Source organism: Oncorhynchus mykiss, chromosome 29, assembly GCF_057628025.1.
Source record: "Oncorhynchus mykiss isolate SJ-2025 chromosome 29, ASM5762802v1, whole genome shotgun sequence".
In the NCBI taxonomy this organism is placed as follows: Eukaryota; Metazoa; Chordata; class Actinopteri; order Salmoniformes; family Salmonidae; genus Oncorhynchus; species Oncorhynchus mykiss.
Window position 1 is genome coordinate 14375691 of NC_143050.1, and position 17411 is coordinate 14393101.

General features: G+C 45.0%; 1 protein-coding gene across 5 annotated transcripts in view; it reads right to left on the bottom strand.

The window, feature by feature from the left end:
- Nucleotides 1-17411, bottom strand: part of nrxn2a (neurexin 2a) — a 391484-nt gene that overhangs the window by 243303 nt on the left and 130770 nt on the right. The window contains exon 1 of one of the 5 annotated variants that reach the window (XM_090226565.1): nt 17214-17251. The exons of the other annotated variants lie outside the window; for them this stretch is intronic. The gene's annotated coding sequence lies outside the window, so the exon portion shown is untranslated. Of the gene's footprint in view, nt 1-17213; nt 17252-17411 lie in introns of those variants that run through there. 5 annotated transcript variants of the gene reach the window in all.

Genomic DNA, 17411 nt, shown 5'->3' on the forward strand with positions numbered 1-17411 from the left:
GTGTACCAGATGCATGTTGGACATCCCTCCCTAACAGTAGGATCCAGGTGTACCAGATGCATATTGGACATCCCTCCCCAACAGTAGGATCCAGGTGTACCAGATGCATATTGGACATCCTTCCCCAACAGTAGGATCCACGTGTACCAGATGCATATTGGACATCCCTCCCTAACAGTAGGATCCAGGTGTACCAGATGCATATTGGACATCCTTCCCCAACAGTAGGATCCAGGTGTACCAGATGCATATTGGACACCCCTCCCCAACAGTAGGATCCAGGTGTACCAGATGCATATTGGACGCCCCTCCCCAACAGTAGGATCCAGGTGTACCAGATGCATATTGGACACCCCTCCCCAACAGTAGGATCCAGGTGTACCAGATGCATGTTGGACACCCCTCCCCAAGAGTAGGATCCAGGTATACCAGATGCATATTGGACATCCCTCCCCAACAATAGGATCCAGGTGTACCAGATGCATGTTGGACATCCCTCCCTAACAGTAGGATCCAGGTGTACCAGATGCATATTGGACACCCCTCCCCAAGAGTAGGATCCAGGTATACCAGATGCATATTGGACATCCCTCCCCAACAATAGGATCCAGGTGTACCAGATGCATGTTGGACATCCCTCCCTAACAGTAGGATCCAGGTGTACCAGATGCATGTTGGACACCCCTCCCCAACAGGAGGATCCAGGTGTACCAGATGCATGTTGGACATCCCTCCCCAACAGTAGGATCCAAGTGTACCACATGCATGCTGAACATCCCTCCCTAACAGTATGATCCAGGTGTACCAGATGCATGTTGGTGACTATGGCTCCATGTATTATCCTCCATTGGAGGTCAGCTGTTCACTTATCAATACGCAGTTTATATAAAGACCGCCAACAGCCTTTTGGGGAGGCACCTGGACCCAACACACCCGCCCACCTCGTAGATTTGACCCCTTCCAGGGAAGAAGCACGGGACACTTTTACACAGATTTTGCACATGGCCTTCTTTCCCACTGCCTTGAACTCCTCCAGCTCCGAGTTATTGAAGGAAAACAGGATCCACACGCCCTCCTCTAATGCCCCCGCCGCAGCACTAACATTCAGCGCAGGGAACACATGATCCAGACCCTCCGTCCACCAATCAGATTTGGAAGTGTCAGTCACATACTGCTGATGAAGTACTGGCAAGGAGTCGCAGACCTCAGATATGACCCCCCCCCCTCAGTAGGCGAGATGATCGGATCCCTGCTCTTTCTCCCAGCTCCTCCAACGATCTGCTCCTACTCCGCATCAGATGACCCAGCCTGGTAGACTCCACACCTAACAGGCATGAATGTAGGCTGGTTGAACCCAGAGCACGGGACTGGACAGCAGTGTTATAAAAAAAGAGGCTCTTAAAAACGTGTGGCGTGCCGGCCTTACAGGACATGACAAAAACTCTCCAAGTCTGCATAACTGACTCATAAAATGGAGTCAGTCCAGACAACCCCCCCCCCCCCCCCCCCTCCAGCTTTAAGAGGAAAAGGTGCTTGTCTAAGCCCAAACAGCCGTTCTCACCTATAGGCTGTGTCGACCCAGCTAGAACCGTCACAACTGTACAACAGTCTCTGGGCTGCTTGAAGCCGGAAAGCCATGATCCTGGAAGAAATGTCCACCAGGCCCTGCCCACCCTCGTGCAGTAGCAGGTACAGGGCCGCAGCTTTAATCCAATGTTGTTCAGATCAGAAGAAATTGACAAGGGTCCTCTGAAGCTCTTGTATCAGACCCACCGGTGGCTGTAAAATCATTAGTCTGATTATTGGCTACCAGCACCCTCATTCATTTTGTAACAATCAGCATTGGAATTGCAAACAGACGAAGATCGTCAAAGGTAAACGATTTATTTTAATGCAGTTGGTGATTATGTTACGCCTGTAACATAAGACAGCTGGGGTAACACCCATTTCCACCTAGACAATCTGGCACACACTTTCTCCACTACACCCTCCCAGTACTTTATCTGAAAGACATCGGAGCCTAGAAACCCCCCAAAGTCTTCATCCCATCTCTGCCGCACTGGCCCCCATGGTAACCGTAGAGCAGACCCCATCTGAATCTGACCTACCCACCGCGATTCGCTCTTTTCCCAATTTACTCTAGCTGAGGAGGCCCCCTCATACACATTTAAAGCGTTTGAGAACCTTAACATCTTCACCCCCTGTAATAAAAACTGTCACGTCATCTGCATATGCAGACAGTGCTATCGTGGGACCCTTCATAACCCCTGGCACAGAGAAACCAGTAAGTCTCGCTCTTAAAAAACAAAGCATTGGTTCAATTACCAGACAATATAACTGCCCTGAAAGTGGGCATCCCTGCCTGATGCCCATTTGAACGGGGATGGGACAGCTCAAACCACCCCCCCACCTTCATCATACATGAGGCCCCAACATACATTAAACTAATCCAAGACAAAAAACATCCCCAAACCCAAAGGCTTTCATTGTTTTGAACAAGTACTGGGGGTCCACACGGTCAAAAGCCTTTTCCTGATCCAAAGAAAGTAAACCCACATTCACATTAGACAGTTTACAAATGTCTAAAACATCTCTTATTAGAAACAAGTTACCAACAATAGAGTGGTCAGGTACACAGTAAGACTGGTCCTTGTTGACCAACAGCCCCAGATACTCGTTGAACCTGTTTGAGAGACAGTTAGATAAAATTGTATATTATGCACACAGCAATGCAACAGGCCGCCAAGTTTTTAGAAGAGCCAAATCCCCCTTTTTTGGCAACAATGAAAGCACAGCACGTTGACAAGATACAGGAAGAGAACCCTCATGAAAATATTCACACACCACTTCATACAAATCCCCCCCAACAGTGCTTATAGAACTCAGATGGTAAACCTTCGATGCCAGGGGCTCAGCCTGATGAGAGCTGCATAACTGCTGTGGACAGCTCCTGTAGAGTAATGTCAGAGTCCAGAGCAACTCTCTGTTCAGGGCCCAATTGAGGAAGTCCATGTAACAACTTTTCAGTACACAGAGAATCACAATCCTCCGCCTTATAGAGGGCAGAGTAGAAGTCCACTGCACGTTGGCGCATCTCACCGTCATCCGTGGTCACCTTCCCATCAGGGAGACGAAGGCAGACCATCTGTTTGCGTTGCAATGTAGACTGCCCTAGGTTTAAAAAAAAATGCATATCCTTGAGGGTAGCAAAACGAGACCTAATCAAGGGACCCTTCACTCTTTCATGTAAAAATGACCTCAGTTAATGTCTCTTGTCCTGTATGTTCATTAGTCCGGGGTCATTCTGAGTGAGCAACTTCAATTCAATAGATTTGATGTCCTGTTCAAGGGCCCTGATAGTCTCTTTAACTTCAATATTATTTCCCATAACAACAAAAACCTTTCACAAAACATGGCATCATGTAACATTAAAATACCAATAGGGTGATGACCTTCGTGGACAGGGCAAGTGAATATCAGACACATCATGGTGATCATAAAAACACACAGGAGTAATGGCACACCTTCCAACCCTACTACAGTAGTGATCAGATACATACAACCTGTCTAACCTTCCAACCCTACGACAGTAGTGATCAGATACATACAACCTGTCTAACCTTCCAACCCTACTACAGTAGTGATCAGATACATACAACCTGTCTAACCTTGCCTTTCTGACACCACCTTCATTAACTACTTTAGTAGTGATCAGATACATACAACCTGTCTAACCTTGCTGCACTGACAGGACCTTCATTAACCTTTAACCATGTGTACCGCCTAACTTTTGCATTCCTTACTCTCCACACATCAGAAAGCTCAAACTCAGTTAATTAATAGACCAGACAGCTGACCGCAGGTGAGGTTCTTCAGCAGTGCGGTCAACAGTAAAATCCACTGTACAGTTCCAGTCTCCCCCTAAAACCATACACCCCTCTTGGTCATATTGTCTTCAGGTTTCCTTTATTTGATAAAATACAACAATGCTCTCTGTACCCTCATTAGGAGCATAAACAGAAAACATATAAAAACATACCATCTGCCTCGACCAATAAAACCCGACCCTTGACCATCTCTGTTGTAGACACCACAGTCACCCCTAAGCCTGAGGAAAACAAAATTGCCACCCCAGCACTGAAATTAGTTCCATGACTGAGTATATGCTGCCCCTCCCACCACATGGCCTCATCACTATGTGTCCTGTAGAAAAAAACACATGAAGCCTTTTCTGTTTAATTACTTCTAATACCCAAGCCCTCTTATTCCTGTCCCTTCCCCCATTAATATTGAGAGAACCTACCCTTACTACCTCCATGTAGAAAAGAGAAAAGAAAAGCATAAGAAACCACAGAGAAACCAGACAAAGAGAAAAAAACACTCTATGAGGCATGATCATCATCGTTGTTTTAATTTTCTCTGAACCTGACCACGTTTCCCACTACCAGTAGTAACACATTTCCTCAAGCAAAATCGCTTCTTCTCACTCAACTGGTCTAACCCCACCGTCTTCTGTAACGTCACAGCTGACCTCACACACTTATTACCAATTTGACAGATTTCCCAAAAGTCTGATCCAGGAACCCATTTACCTCCACTTGATTGTAAATTGAATCATCACCAGCTGCTTTCATATCAAAAGAGATGTCAATATCCTTCTCCTGATCTTCCTCAACTGAGGACACAGACCTCTGACTCCCCTCAGCCACATCCCTCTCAACACTCCCCACTTGCACCCTATCAATCGTAGTGGGCATCTCCTCCACTACCTGGGAGACTAGCCCAACCTGAACCCCCTCCTGTACCCCATTACTCGTAGTGGGCATCTCCTCCACTACCTGGGACACTAGCTCCACATGAACCCCCTCCTGTACCCCATCACTCGTACTGGGTATCTCCTCCACTACCTGGGAGACTAGCTCCACATGAACCCCCTCCTGTTCCCCATTACTCATAATGGACATCTCCTCCACTACCTGGGAGACTAGCTCCACATGAATCCCCTCCTGTACCCCATCACTCGTACTGAGCATCTCCTCACCAGTCTGAGGAAATGGCTCTCCAGATCCATCCTTACCTCCTACAACAATATTTTTCCCTTCATACGATCAACAAGACGCTCTTCTTTAAGAAGTACACCATGCTGAACCATACGATCAACAAGACGCTCTTCTTTAAGAAGTACACCATGCTCAACCATACGATCAACAAGACGCTGTTCTTTAAGAAGTACACCATGCTCAACCATACGATCAACAAGACGCTGTTCTTTAAGAAGTACACCATGCTGAACCATACGATCAACAAGACGCTCTTCTTTAAGAAGTACACCATGCTCAACCATACGATCAACAAGACGCTGTTCTTTAAGAAGTACACCATGCTCAACCATACGATCAACAAGACGCTGTTCTTTAAGAAGTACACCATGCTGAACCATACGATCAACAAGACGCTCTTCTTTAAGAAGTACACCATGCTGAACCATACGATCAACAAGACGCTCTTCTTTAAGAAGTACACCATGCTCAACCATACGATCAACAAGACGCTGTTCTTTAAGAAGTACACCATGCTCAACCATACGATCAACAAGACGCTCTTCTTTAAGAAGTACACCATGCTCAACCATACGATCAACAAGACGCTCTTCTTTAAGAAGTACACCATGCTCAACTATACGATCAACAAGACGCTGTTCTTTAAGAAGTACACCATGCTGAACCATACGATCAACAAGACACTCTTCTTTAAGAAGTACACCATGCTGAACCATACGATCAACAAGACGCTCTTCTTTAAGAAGTACACCATGCTCAACCATACGATCAACAAGACGCTGTTCTTTAAGAAGTACACCATGCTCAACCATACGATCAACAAGACGCTCTTCTTTAAGAAGTACACCATGCTCAACTATACAATCAACAAGACGCTGTTCTTTAAGAAGTACACCATGCTCAACCATACGATCAACAAGACACTCTTCTTTAAGAAGTACACCATGCTCAACCATACGATCAACAAGACGCTGTTCTTTAAGAAGTACACCATGCTCAACCATACGATCAACAAGACACTCTTCTTTAAGAAGTACACCATGCTCAACCATACGATCAACAAGACGCCCTTCTTTAAGAAGTACACCATGCTCAACCATACAATCAATAAAACGCTCTTCTTTAAGAAGTACACCATGCTCAACCATACGATCAACAAGACACTCTTCTTTAAGAAGTACACCATGCTCAACCATACGATCAACAAGACACTCTTCTTTAAGAAGTACACCATGCTGAACCATACGATCAACAAGACACTCTTCTTTAAGAAGTACACCATGCTCAACCATACGATCAACAAGACACTCTTCTTTAAGAAGTACACCATGCACAACCATACGATCAACCAGACGCTCTTCTTTAAGAAGTACACCATGCTCAACCATACGATCAACAAGACGCTGTTCTTTAAGAAGTACACCATGCTCAACCATACGATCAACAAGACACTCTTCTTTAAGAAGTACACCATGCTCAACCATACGATCAACAAGACGCTCTTCTTTAAGAAGTACACCATGCTGAACCATACGATCAACAAGACACTCTTCTTTAAGAAGTACACCATGCTGAACCATACGATCAACAAGACGCTGTTCTTTAAGAAGTACACCATGCTCAACCATACGATCAACAAGACACTCTTCTTTAAGAAGTACACCATGCTCAACCATACGATCAACAAGACGCTCTTCTTTAAGAAGTACACCATGCTCAACCATACGATCAACAAGACACTCTTCTTTAAGAAGTACACCATGCTGAACCATACGATCAACAAGACGCTGTTCTTTAAGAAGTACACCATGCTCAACCATACGATCAACAAGACACTCTTCTTTAAGAAGTACACCATGCTCAACCATACGATCAACAAGACGCTGTTCTTTAAGAAGTACACCATGCTGAACCATACGATCAACAAGACACTCTTCTTTAAGAAGTACACCATGCTGAACCATACGATCAACAAGACGCTCTTCTTTAAGAAGTACACCATGCTCAACCATACGATCAACAAGACACTCTTCTTTAAGAAGTACACCATGCTCAACCATACGATCAACAAGACGCTGTTCTTTAAGAAGTACACCATGCTCAACCATACGATCAACAAGACACTCTTCTTTAAGAAGTACACCATGCTCAACCATACGATCAACAAGACGCTCTTCTTTAAGAAGTACACCATGCTGAACCATACGATCAACAAGACACTCTTCTTTAAGAAGTACACCATGCTGAACCATACGATCAACAAGACGCTGTTCTTTAAGAAGTACACCATGCTCAACCATACGATCAACAAGACGCTCTTCTTTAAGAAGTACACCATGCTCAACCATACGATCAACAAGACGCTCTTCTTTAAGAAGTACACCATGCTCAACCATACGATCAACAAGACGCTCTTCTTTAAGAAGTACACCATGCTCAACCATACGATCAACAAGACGCTCTTCTTTAAGAAGTACACCATGCTCAACCATACGATCAACAAGACGCTCTTCTTTAAGAAGTACACCATGCTCAACCATACGATCAACAAGACGCCCTTCTTTAAGAAAAAACACCACCGCTTCATTCATCCACGACGCATAAGCAACATTCTCACAGCCTACCTTCTCTCCTATGGGAACCAGAAACTCCACAGTGACAGTAGCTTCAGTAACACACCTAAAGCCGTGCCGAAGTGACAGGGATGGCGTCCCCATGTGGGTCGCCATTCCCGCCAAAACCAGGGCAATTCCGACAAGAAAAACACACAACAAATAAACCAAATAAATAATCACCGTAATCATGCATAGAAAAAGAAAAACCACCAAGAGAGGTAAAACAAGTAGGGAAAAATAGGCGATCTAACCCCAGACAACACTCGCTCATACAATTCCCAGCACACACCACTTTATGGAACTTCTGTGAGTGTAATGTTCCCTGTTCATTTTTATAGTTTATTTAACTTTTGTTTATTATCTACTTCACATAACAATAAAGCCCCTTGAATTGAATTTATTTGAGAAATGATAGAAAGAGAGAGACGATAGAGAGAGAGACGATAGAGAGAGAGACGATAGAGATAGACGATAGCAAGAGAGAGTCGATTGAGAGAGAGACAATAGAGAGAGAGAGAGAGAGAGTGTGAGAGAGGGAGGGAGGTAAATAGACAGACATAGAGAGAGAGTGTGAGAGATGGAGGGAGGGAGATAGATGAGAGACGATAGAGACGACAGAGAAAGAGACAGATAGAGAGAGAGACAATGGAGAGGATAGAGATAGACGATATAGAGAAAGAGAGAGGCGATAGAGAGACGAGAGAGAGACGATAGAGAGAGACAGCAAGATAATGAGAAATCTCTTAGAAAGTATATAATTACATTGTCTTATTTTAGGAACACAGTATCATATAATAAAGACAGGAGCTGTGTGAAGATACTCCCACACACATAATCCTGGAATTCCTTCAGTTCTACTGTACGATCCACACAGCTTATGTGTCTAGGGGTGGAATCTCTTCAGTTCTACTGTACGATCCACACAGCTTATGTGTCTACGGGTGGAATCTCTTCAGTTCTACTGTACGATCCACACAGCTTATGTGTCTACGGGTGGAATCTCTTCAGTTCTACTGTACGATCCACACAGCTTATGTGTCTAGGGGTGGAATCTCTTCAGTTCTACTGTACGATCCACACAGCTTATGTGTCTACGGGTGGAATCTCTTCAGTTCTACTGTACGATCCACACAGCTTATGTGTCTACGGGTGGAATCTCTTCAGTTCTACTGTACAATCCACAAAGCTTATGTGTCTACGGGTGGAATCTCTTCAGTTCTACTGTACGATCCACACAGCTTATGTGTCTATGGGTGGAATCTCTTCAGTTCTACTGTACGATCCACACAGCTTATGTGTCTACGGGTGGAATCTCTTCAGTTCTACTGTACGATCCACACAGCTTATGTGTCTAGGGGTGGAATCTCTTCAGTTCTACTGTACGATCCACACAGCTTATGTGTCTACGGGTGGAATCTCTTCAGTTCTACTGTACGATCCACACAGCTTATGTGTCTACGGGTGGAATCTCTTCAGTTCTACTGTACGATCCACACAGCTTATGTGTCTACGGGTGGAATCTCTTCAGTTCTACTGTACGATCCACACAGCTTATGTGTCTACGGGTGGAATCTCTTCAGTTCTACTGTACGATCCACACAGCTTATGTGTCTACGGGTGGAATCTCTTCAGTTCTACTGTACAATCCACAAAGCTTATGTGTCTACGGGTAGAATCTCTTCAGTTCTACTGTACGATCCACAAAGCTTATGTGTCTACGGGTGGAATCTCTTCAGTTCTACTGTACAATCCACACAGCTTATGTGTCTACGGGTGGAATCTCTTCAGTTCTACTGTACAATCCACACAGCTTATGTGTCTACGGGTGGAATCTCTTCAGTTCTACTGTACAATCCACACAGCTTACGTGTCTAGGGGTGGAATCTCTTCAGTTCTACTGTACGATCCACACAGCTTATGTGTCTAGGGGTGGAATCTCTTCAGTTCTACTGTACGATCCACACAGCTTATGTGTCTACGGGTGGAATCTCTTCAGTTCTACTGTGCGATCCACACAGCTTATGTGTCTACGGGTGGAATCTCTTCAGTTCTACTGTACAATCCACACAGCTTATGTGTCTAGGGGTGGAATCTCTTCAGTTCTACTGTACGATCCACACAGCTTATGTGTCTACGGGTGGAATCTCTTCAGTTCTACTGTGCGATCCACACAGCTTATGTGTCTATCAACAAACAAAAAGTCAGCAGAACATAAAATATATTTTTCAGCTGCGAGTGCACTGATCTCATCAGATACATGAGTGGAGAGTAGTACACTCTCCTCCTCCATCCCTCTCTTCTTTGTATGTGGCAAGGGAATCCCTGAGACTGAAGTCCTTTCCCTATCCAGATTTGTAACTAAGCCTACTCTACAGATGCTCATTCAAGACAGTTCACGCCAGTTCAAGTCATCTGTTTATTCCCCAAACAGTAAATAAACTGATAATATTGATGATATTGTATCACCAGGAGAATCCACTGTACTGTGCAATAGCCCCCTCTTCCTCCAGCTAAGCACCATCGTGCGGAGGCCAGCGGCCCAAAGGATCTGTCTCTGTGCAGTGTCTCCGTCAGTGCTCGGGCCTGATATAATGTGGCTGGTCCCTAAAGTGCATGGCATTGCATGACACACACAGCTGTGTTCCTCTAAAACAGCTCTCACAATCCCGATCTGGGGGAGCTGACTGGAATCTCACATGACAACAGGGAGAAAGGGCATACAACAGCGCAGACAACTCAGAAAAACGTTTAAATAGGGTGAGGAACATAGTAATTTGTTTTCCCATATTGCCGAAGGCTAGGGTACGCTGCATCTCAATACTGTCAATCATCTCGGAGTCTCCTCACATTACTGGTAAGAGAGAGAGGCAGCCTTTAACACCTGAAACACCTGCACTGATATCTATACATCCAGCTGGACGGCGTGACAATCCACAAAGACGGCCACGTACACCTGGTGGAAGGCGCTGGGGGCAGGATGGAGGTCATACATCTAATTCACACAATACAAAATGGGAAAAGAGCTACAGGATAGTTCCATTGACTTCCACTGACTGTCAGTCTCAAGGGAACTGCTGTGCTTTCCTCATTCAGGTGTATATTGTGTCATCCCATGAGGACAGACACCATTAAATGGAAGGAGATGATGTTTTGACATCGTATTCTAGAGCAACCTTTAATATTGCAATGCTGAGAAACAGAGTAAAAACAATATGTCAACTACATTTTCAAAGTGAACAATGAGGAAAATATTCTTCAGCGGATAAATATCTAGCCTCCTATCTATGTGTTATCATACTTTTAGTTATTACTTGAGTTGTCTTCTATCAGCCACACATATGAGATTGACGGCTCAGCCGGGCTGGCTAGCACAGACAGCCTCTTCTTACGGATATAAAAGATAAGCACTCTGAGACGTGGACCACGCACAACAAAAGGGTAGGATTTCCAAAAATCAGTGTCATCTTCTCTTGTTGAAAACAATTGTAGGCACCCTCTAGCTCAGACAGAAAGGGTAAATCTCAGCCATCCTGACGAGCTAACTTGAGTGTCCACCATACAAAATTTAAACAACCGGATATTACACAATACATCTGTACATAATCTGGCAAACAGGAAACAGTTACTATCACAGTAACCCAAACTGTAGCAACACCCTCGTTACAGTATCTAGTGAAGCATGCCTTCCTAATTTATAACATCCACATGGGAGTGAACCTCAGGGTCTCCTGAAACCCACTGTGAGGATGTCTCATTGTGCTCATTTTAGAGTCCATCCCCACAATCTGATCCCACTGAGACTTTCACCACTAGGAGAGAAAGAGACACTTCAACAATGACAGAGTTGAGCAAAGCCTTGAAAATGTACCCTACACAAATGCACTCGTAGGTCAAATGAGAGATCACTTCCAGCCCACGCAAACACATATAGCAGCTGAATCGCACCAACATGTTGGTACATTTTCTTTTGTAGATGGTGTTAGTTGAAATATACTGAAGAAGATGAAATTATGAGATGGAGGATGGAGGTTTGAGTTACCTCTACGTGGTTTAACAGGATAGAGGTTTGAGTTACCTCTACATGCTTTAACAGGATGGAGGTTTGAGTTACCTCTACATGGTTTAACAGGATAGAGGTTTGAGTTACCTCTACATTGTTTAACAGGATGGAGGTTTGAGTTAGCTCTACGTGGTTTAACAGGATAGAGGTTTGAGTTACCTCTACGTGGTTTAACAGGATGGAGGTTTGAGTTACCTCTACATGGTTTAACAGGATAGAGGTTTGAGTTACCTCTACATGCTTTAACAGGATAGAGATTTGAGTTACCTCTACGTGGTTTAACAGGATGGAGGTTTGAGTTAACTCTACATGGTTTAACAGGATAGAGGTTTGAGTTACCTCTACGTGGTTTAACAGAATGGAGGTTTGAGTTACATCTAAGTGGTTTAACAGGATGTGGGCGATATTGAAAGAAGACTTAAACTAAACATTTGTAAAAAGACATAAAAGGAAGAGGTATCTCTTCTATCTGCATCTTACACATCAGATTGCACGACTGCAGTGATGTTGAACTATGCAGGCCCTTTCCACAATCAGCAAGAAGAGGACATTTCACCAATTAAGGGGGAGTTGCATACCTAAACTCACAAGTAAAAAATTCTGTTTTAGAAATAACGTGTGTGTGCACGCGCCTGGGATGTAGGATGATGATAGAAACCTGCCTATCACTCCTCTTCTCTCTTCCTTTCTTCTTCTCTCTAATGCCAAGGCCATGTCAAGGACACCATATGCTCCTCCAAGCTGACTGCAAAGCCATTAGACAACATGGGATTATGATCGGAGTCTGAGGTCTGGGTCATTAACTTTTGTTGTGTGTGTGTGTGTGTGCGTGTGTGTGTGTGTTTCAGTGTATGAAAGTGGATTGATTTCCTCAGCTACAGTTTAGCATTAGCTTCACTGGCAGAGCAAAAAACCCAGACTTGGTATCCATTTGATTAGGTCATCTTCCAATTTGGGTAAATAATACTGTTACTTTAATATCAGTTGATGAACTTCTCCAGCCCGTAATGATGGCACACATGATCACAATGACCATGATATCAGCTCTCTCTCTCTCCAGGTGGGATAAACATAGACATGCATATCTGTATCTGACAGGTCCCGACCACACACCCTGCATTCTCTGATAGTGAAGTACCACACATAAAAGAGTTCCCACTCACTGTGACACGCTGACGGCAATATCAAATCATTAGGATAATCAAAACCTTCACACATTTAAAAAAATATATTTTAATGCATAGGACAGGGAGTGTGTAAATGAGAAACAAACCAAAATCAAACTAGATTTGAACACATCTCTGAACAAATAATTGCTAGTTTAACAAATAAAAACTGTCCTGGAAGTAGTAGATATAGTCAATACAGAGCCTCTATCAGACCGCTGTGTCACGTTCGTCATATGAAGGAGACCAAGGCGCAGCGTTGTATGAGTACAGTCTCTTTATTAAAAGAATGAACACCAAACAAACTAACAAAAAATGAACCGTGACGCTATACAATATAGTGCTGACAGGCAACTACACATAGTCAAGATCCCACAAACACCAAAGGGAAATGGCTACCTAAATATGATCCCCAATCAGAGACAACGATAAACAGCTGCCTCCGATTGGGAACCATAGCAGGCCACCATAGACATACAAATCACCTAGACCTACAAAACCCTAGACATACAAAAAACCCTAGACAATACAAAAACTGGCGTACCCACCCTAGTCACGCCCTGACCTAACCAAAATATAAAGAAAACAGAGATATCTCAGGTCAGGGCGTGACAGTATCCCCCCCACAAAGGTGCGGACTCCCGGCTGCAAACCTGAACCTATAGGGGAGGGTCGGGGTGGGCATCTACCCTCGGTGGCGGCTCCGGTTCTGGACGTAGCCCCCCCTCTTTATGCTGATCCCTCCGACTTTGTAGAACCGAACCGTGGATCATCGCAGGAGGCTCTGGACTGCGGATCATCGCCGGAGGCCTCGGACTGGGAACCGTCGCTGGAGACCCTGGACTGGGGACCGTCACTGGAGACCCCGGACTGGGAACCTTCGCTGGAGGTTCCGGACTGTGGACTGTCAGTGGAGGTTCCAGACTGCGGACCGTCGGTGAAGGTTCCGGACTGTGGCCCGTCGTTGGAGGTTCCGGACTGTGGCCCGTCGTTGGAGGTTCCGGACTGTGGCCCATCGTTGGAGGTTCCGGACTGGGAACTGTCTCCGAAAGCTCTGGACTGGGAACTGTCGCCGGAAGCTCTGGACTGAGAACTGTCGCCGGAAGCTCTAGACTGGGAACTGTCGCCGGAAGTTCTGGACTGGGAACTGTCACCGGAAGCTCTGGACTGGGAACTGTCGTAGGAAGCTCTGGACTGAGAACTGTCGCCGGAAGCTCTGGACTGGGAACTGTCGCTGGAAGCTCTGGACTGGGAACTGTCCCCGGAAGCTCTGGACTGGGAACTGTCACCGGAAGCTCTGGACTGGGAACTGTCGCCGGAAGCTCTGAACTGTGGAGGCGCACTAGAGACCTGATGAGTGGTGCCGGCACTGGTGGTACCGGGCTGAAGACACGCATCTCAGGGCGAGTGCGAGGAGCAGGCATAGGACGTACTGGACTGTGGAGGCGCACTGGAGGCCTCGTGCTTGGGACCGGTACAGGTGGTACCGGGCTGGCTGAATTCCCATTCTAGCCCGGCAAATGCGAGGAGCTGGAATAGAGCACACCGGGCTATGAATGCGAACTGGAGACACTGTGCGCATCACTGCGTAACACGGTGTCTGACCAGTCACACCCTCCCCACGGTAAGCATGAGGAGTTGGCTCAGGTCTCCAACCTGACTCAGCCAATCTCCCCGTGTGCTCCCCAAAAACATTTTTATGGGGCTGCCTCTCGTGCTTGTCTCGTTGATACAACTCCTCGTAATATTGACGTTCCGCTTTCGCTAGTACAACTCCCATCCACCAGTCAGACCAGTAGTATGTCTAGCAGTACCACTCCCATCCCCCAGTCAGACCAGTAGTATATATAGCAGCACCAGAATCCAGTCCCCCAGTCTCAGCAACAGCCCATTCCTCTCTGGCTCACTGATGTGATTAATCACTGGCCCCCTTAATGCCCAAAGGTATACATTCAATCAAACGCTATCTTTTTAATATTCCAGTCCGCGCACACACACACACACACACACACACACACACACACTTACAATGAGCAAATACTGGGAATAATTACTGGGAATAATTGGAACCAGATGACTAAATCAATCAAGGTTTCAACTGATTCTAAATGTCAAGTATTTTGAGTGTTTAGAATAAGTGTTGATATACATGAGGTATGGACTTTATGAAGCCCATTTAGGAAACAGGCAACGCAGCTTAATGTAAAGCCAATACTGCACATCAATTTTCTCAAAAGTCAGCACATTGTTTTATTGTCCAGTTAAAGTTTATTGTCCTGTGAAAGTGAAAGGCTAAGACAACCAAAGCCTTCAGTCGACCTTCCTTACACTCTTACCCTATCTCAAATTCCTGCCCTAGCCAGCACCAAACAGACTTACCCCATCACAATTTTTATTGTCAGAATGCCAAAGACAATTTGCAGAAATAACAACTTTCTGTCCCCGTAGTGCAGACATACAGTACCTACATTACACACCTCAGCTCAGAGCTGCAAGGCAGGATGTGTAGGTGTCAGATTCCAATAGGTGGCACATGACAGAAATGGTAATACTACCATAAAGCTGCTAGCTGTGGGGCACAACCATGTGACTAATGCTCTCAAAGGCCCAGGAAATGGAATCCGTATGCAGCTTATCTACTCCTATACTGTGGCCCGGAGGAAGACTTCCTACCATAACTCATAATGATAACTTACACTTTTACCGCCTATACACCTCTAACATGTGTCTGAGACTTATTCTAATCTATTGAAATGGCCATTGAAAAGAAGGATAGACTTAAGTGCCCACCTTTTTAAGCTGACTTTAAAGTACTTCTATTATAATGTGCCTGCGAAAATTAGCCAAGCTACATAAAGACATGGGCTAACAGAAACAAAGAGAGGGAGTGAAATCCCCTGGCTGGATTAGGTGGATCCTTGCTAAAGAGAGACAGACAGACACAGACAGACAGACATCACGTGGCCAGCTTTGAACTCTCTGGAGAAATTAAACCAGCAGGTATCTACATCTCCCTAGCAACATTAGAAAGGTTACTACCGGGCTCTTAGGTCAGATCCCAGACAGAGAAAATAATGCTGTGCCCATCATCAATGCTACATTTAGCCAACCAGATATTGTTGGAAGACATGGAATTGCTTAATTGCATCAAGGGAATACAGCTCCACAGGGTGAATGTACTGTATGCATTCAGGGGTGGGCAACTCCAGTCCTCGGGGGCCTGATTGGTGTCACAGCTTTGCCCCAGCCCCAGCTAACACACCTGACTCCAATAAGCACTTAATTGTGATCTTCAGTTTAGAATGCAATTTGATTTATTCAGCTGTGTTTGCTAGGGATGGAGAAAAAGTCTGACACCAATCAGGCTCCTGAGGACTGGAGTTGCCCACCCCTGCGACAACTGTAATGGATCTTTGCTACACCTCATTTGGCGACCAGCAGCAGCACAGCTCATGGATGAAGGCCATGTCAAGTGAAAAGCCATGGCAATGCTTTGCGTGTAATGACTACCGCAAAGTCATGGTTAGTTGTTGCTGTATTATAGAACAGCATAGTCTATTGCCTCTAGCAATGTTTCTGTGATGTCACAATCCACGCATCATTACCTGTCCTGTCTTTTTCCTCTACTTCTCATTATCCAACACATACAATTGTGTCAGAGGAGGCTGGTGGGAGGTGATATAGGAGGACATTGTAATGACTGGAATGGAATGAACGGAACAGTATCATACACATCAAACACATGGAAACAATGTTCGACTCCAGCCATTACAATGAGCTGGAGTTACAATGTACCATTCCAGCCATTACAATGAGCATGTCCTCCTCTAGCTCCTCCCACCAGCCTCCTCTGGTGTCAAAGGCTTTCTATTTCACCTACTCACAGGAAATGGTCTGGCAAACCTAGACATATTTAGAGGTACATCTGTGTCTTGCTAAACAAAAACTACAAACTCCACTACCCACCAGTTGCTATGATCTGATAGAAGATACAATGTTTGAAAAGTACTGTAGGTATTTGAGGAAAAATCTGTCTCTTTCCCAGGTGTTCATATCCTTCACTGATAGGGGACATTCAGACTCTCTGGAATGTTCTACTAGGCTCATAAAAAAAGCAAACATGCCCTTGTACGACAAGGATTTAAAGCTCAGATCCATTGTAAGACCGTCACAGTATGACCTGTTTCCATAATTACCCAAATGTTTATGCAACTCTCACTGCAGAACTGGGGCAGACATAGTCAGAATACATTCAATGCAATTCAAAAATGCAGCTGCTATTCACTGTCAAATAAAAGGTATGCTATCTTACCAGATTGCGATGATACGGCTGCGAGGAGAGAAGAAGAAAAAAACAGTCAGTCAGGGTTTTGATCAAACCCTTCAACACCTACTCCATCCACTCAAGACAGTCAGTCACGGTTTTGATCAAATCCTTCAACACCTACTCCATCCACTCAAGACAGTCAGTCAGGGTCTTAATCCATTCCTTCAACGCTTACTCGATCCA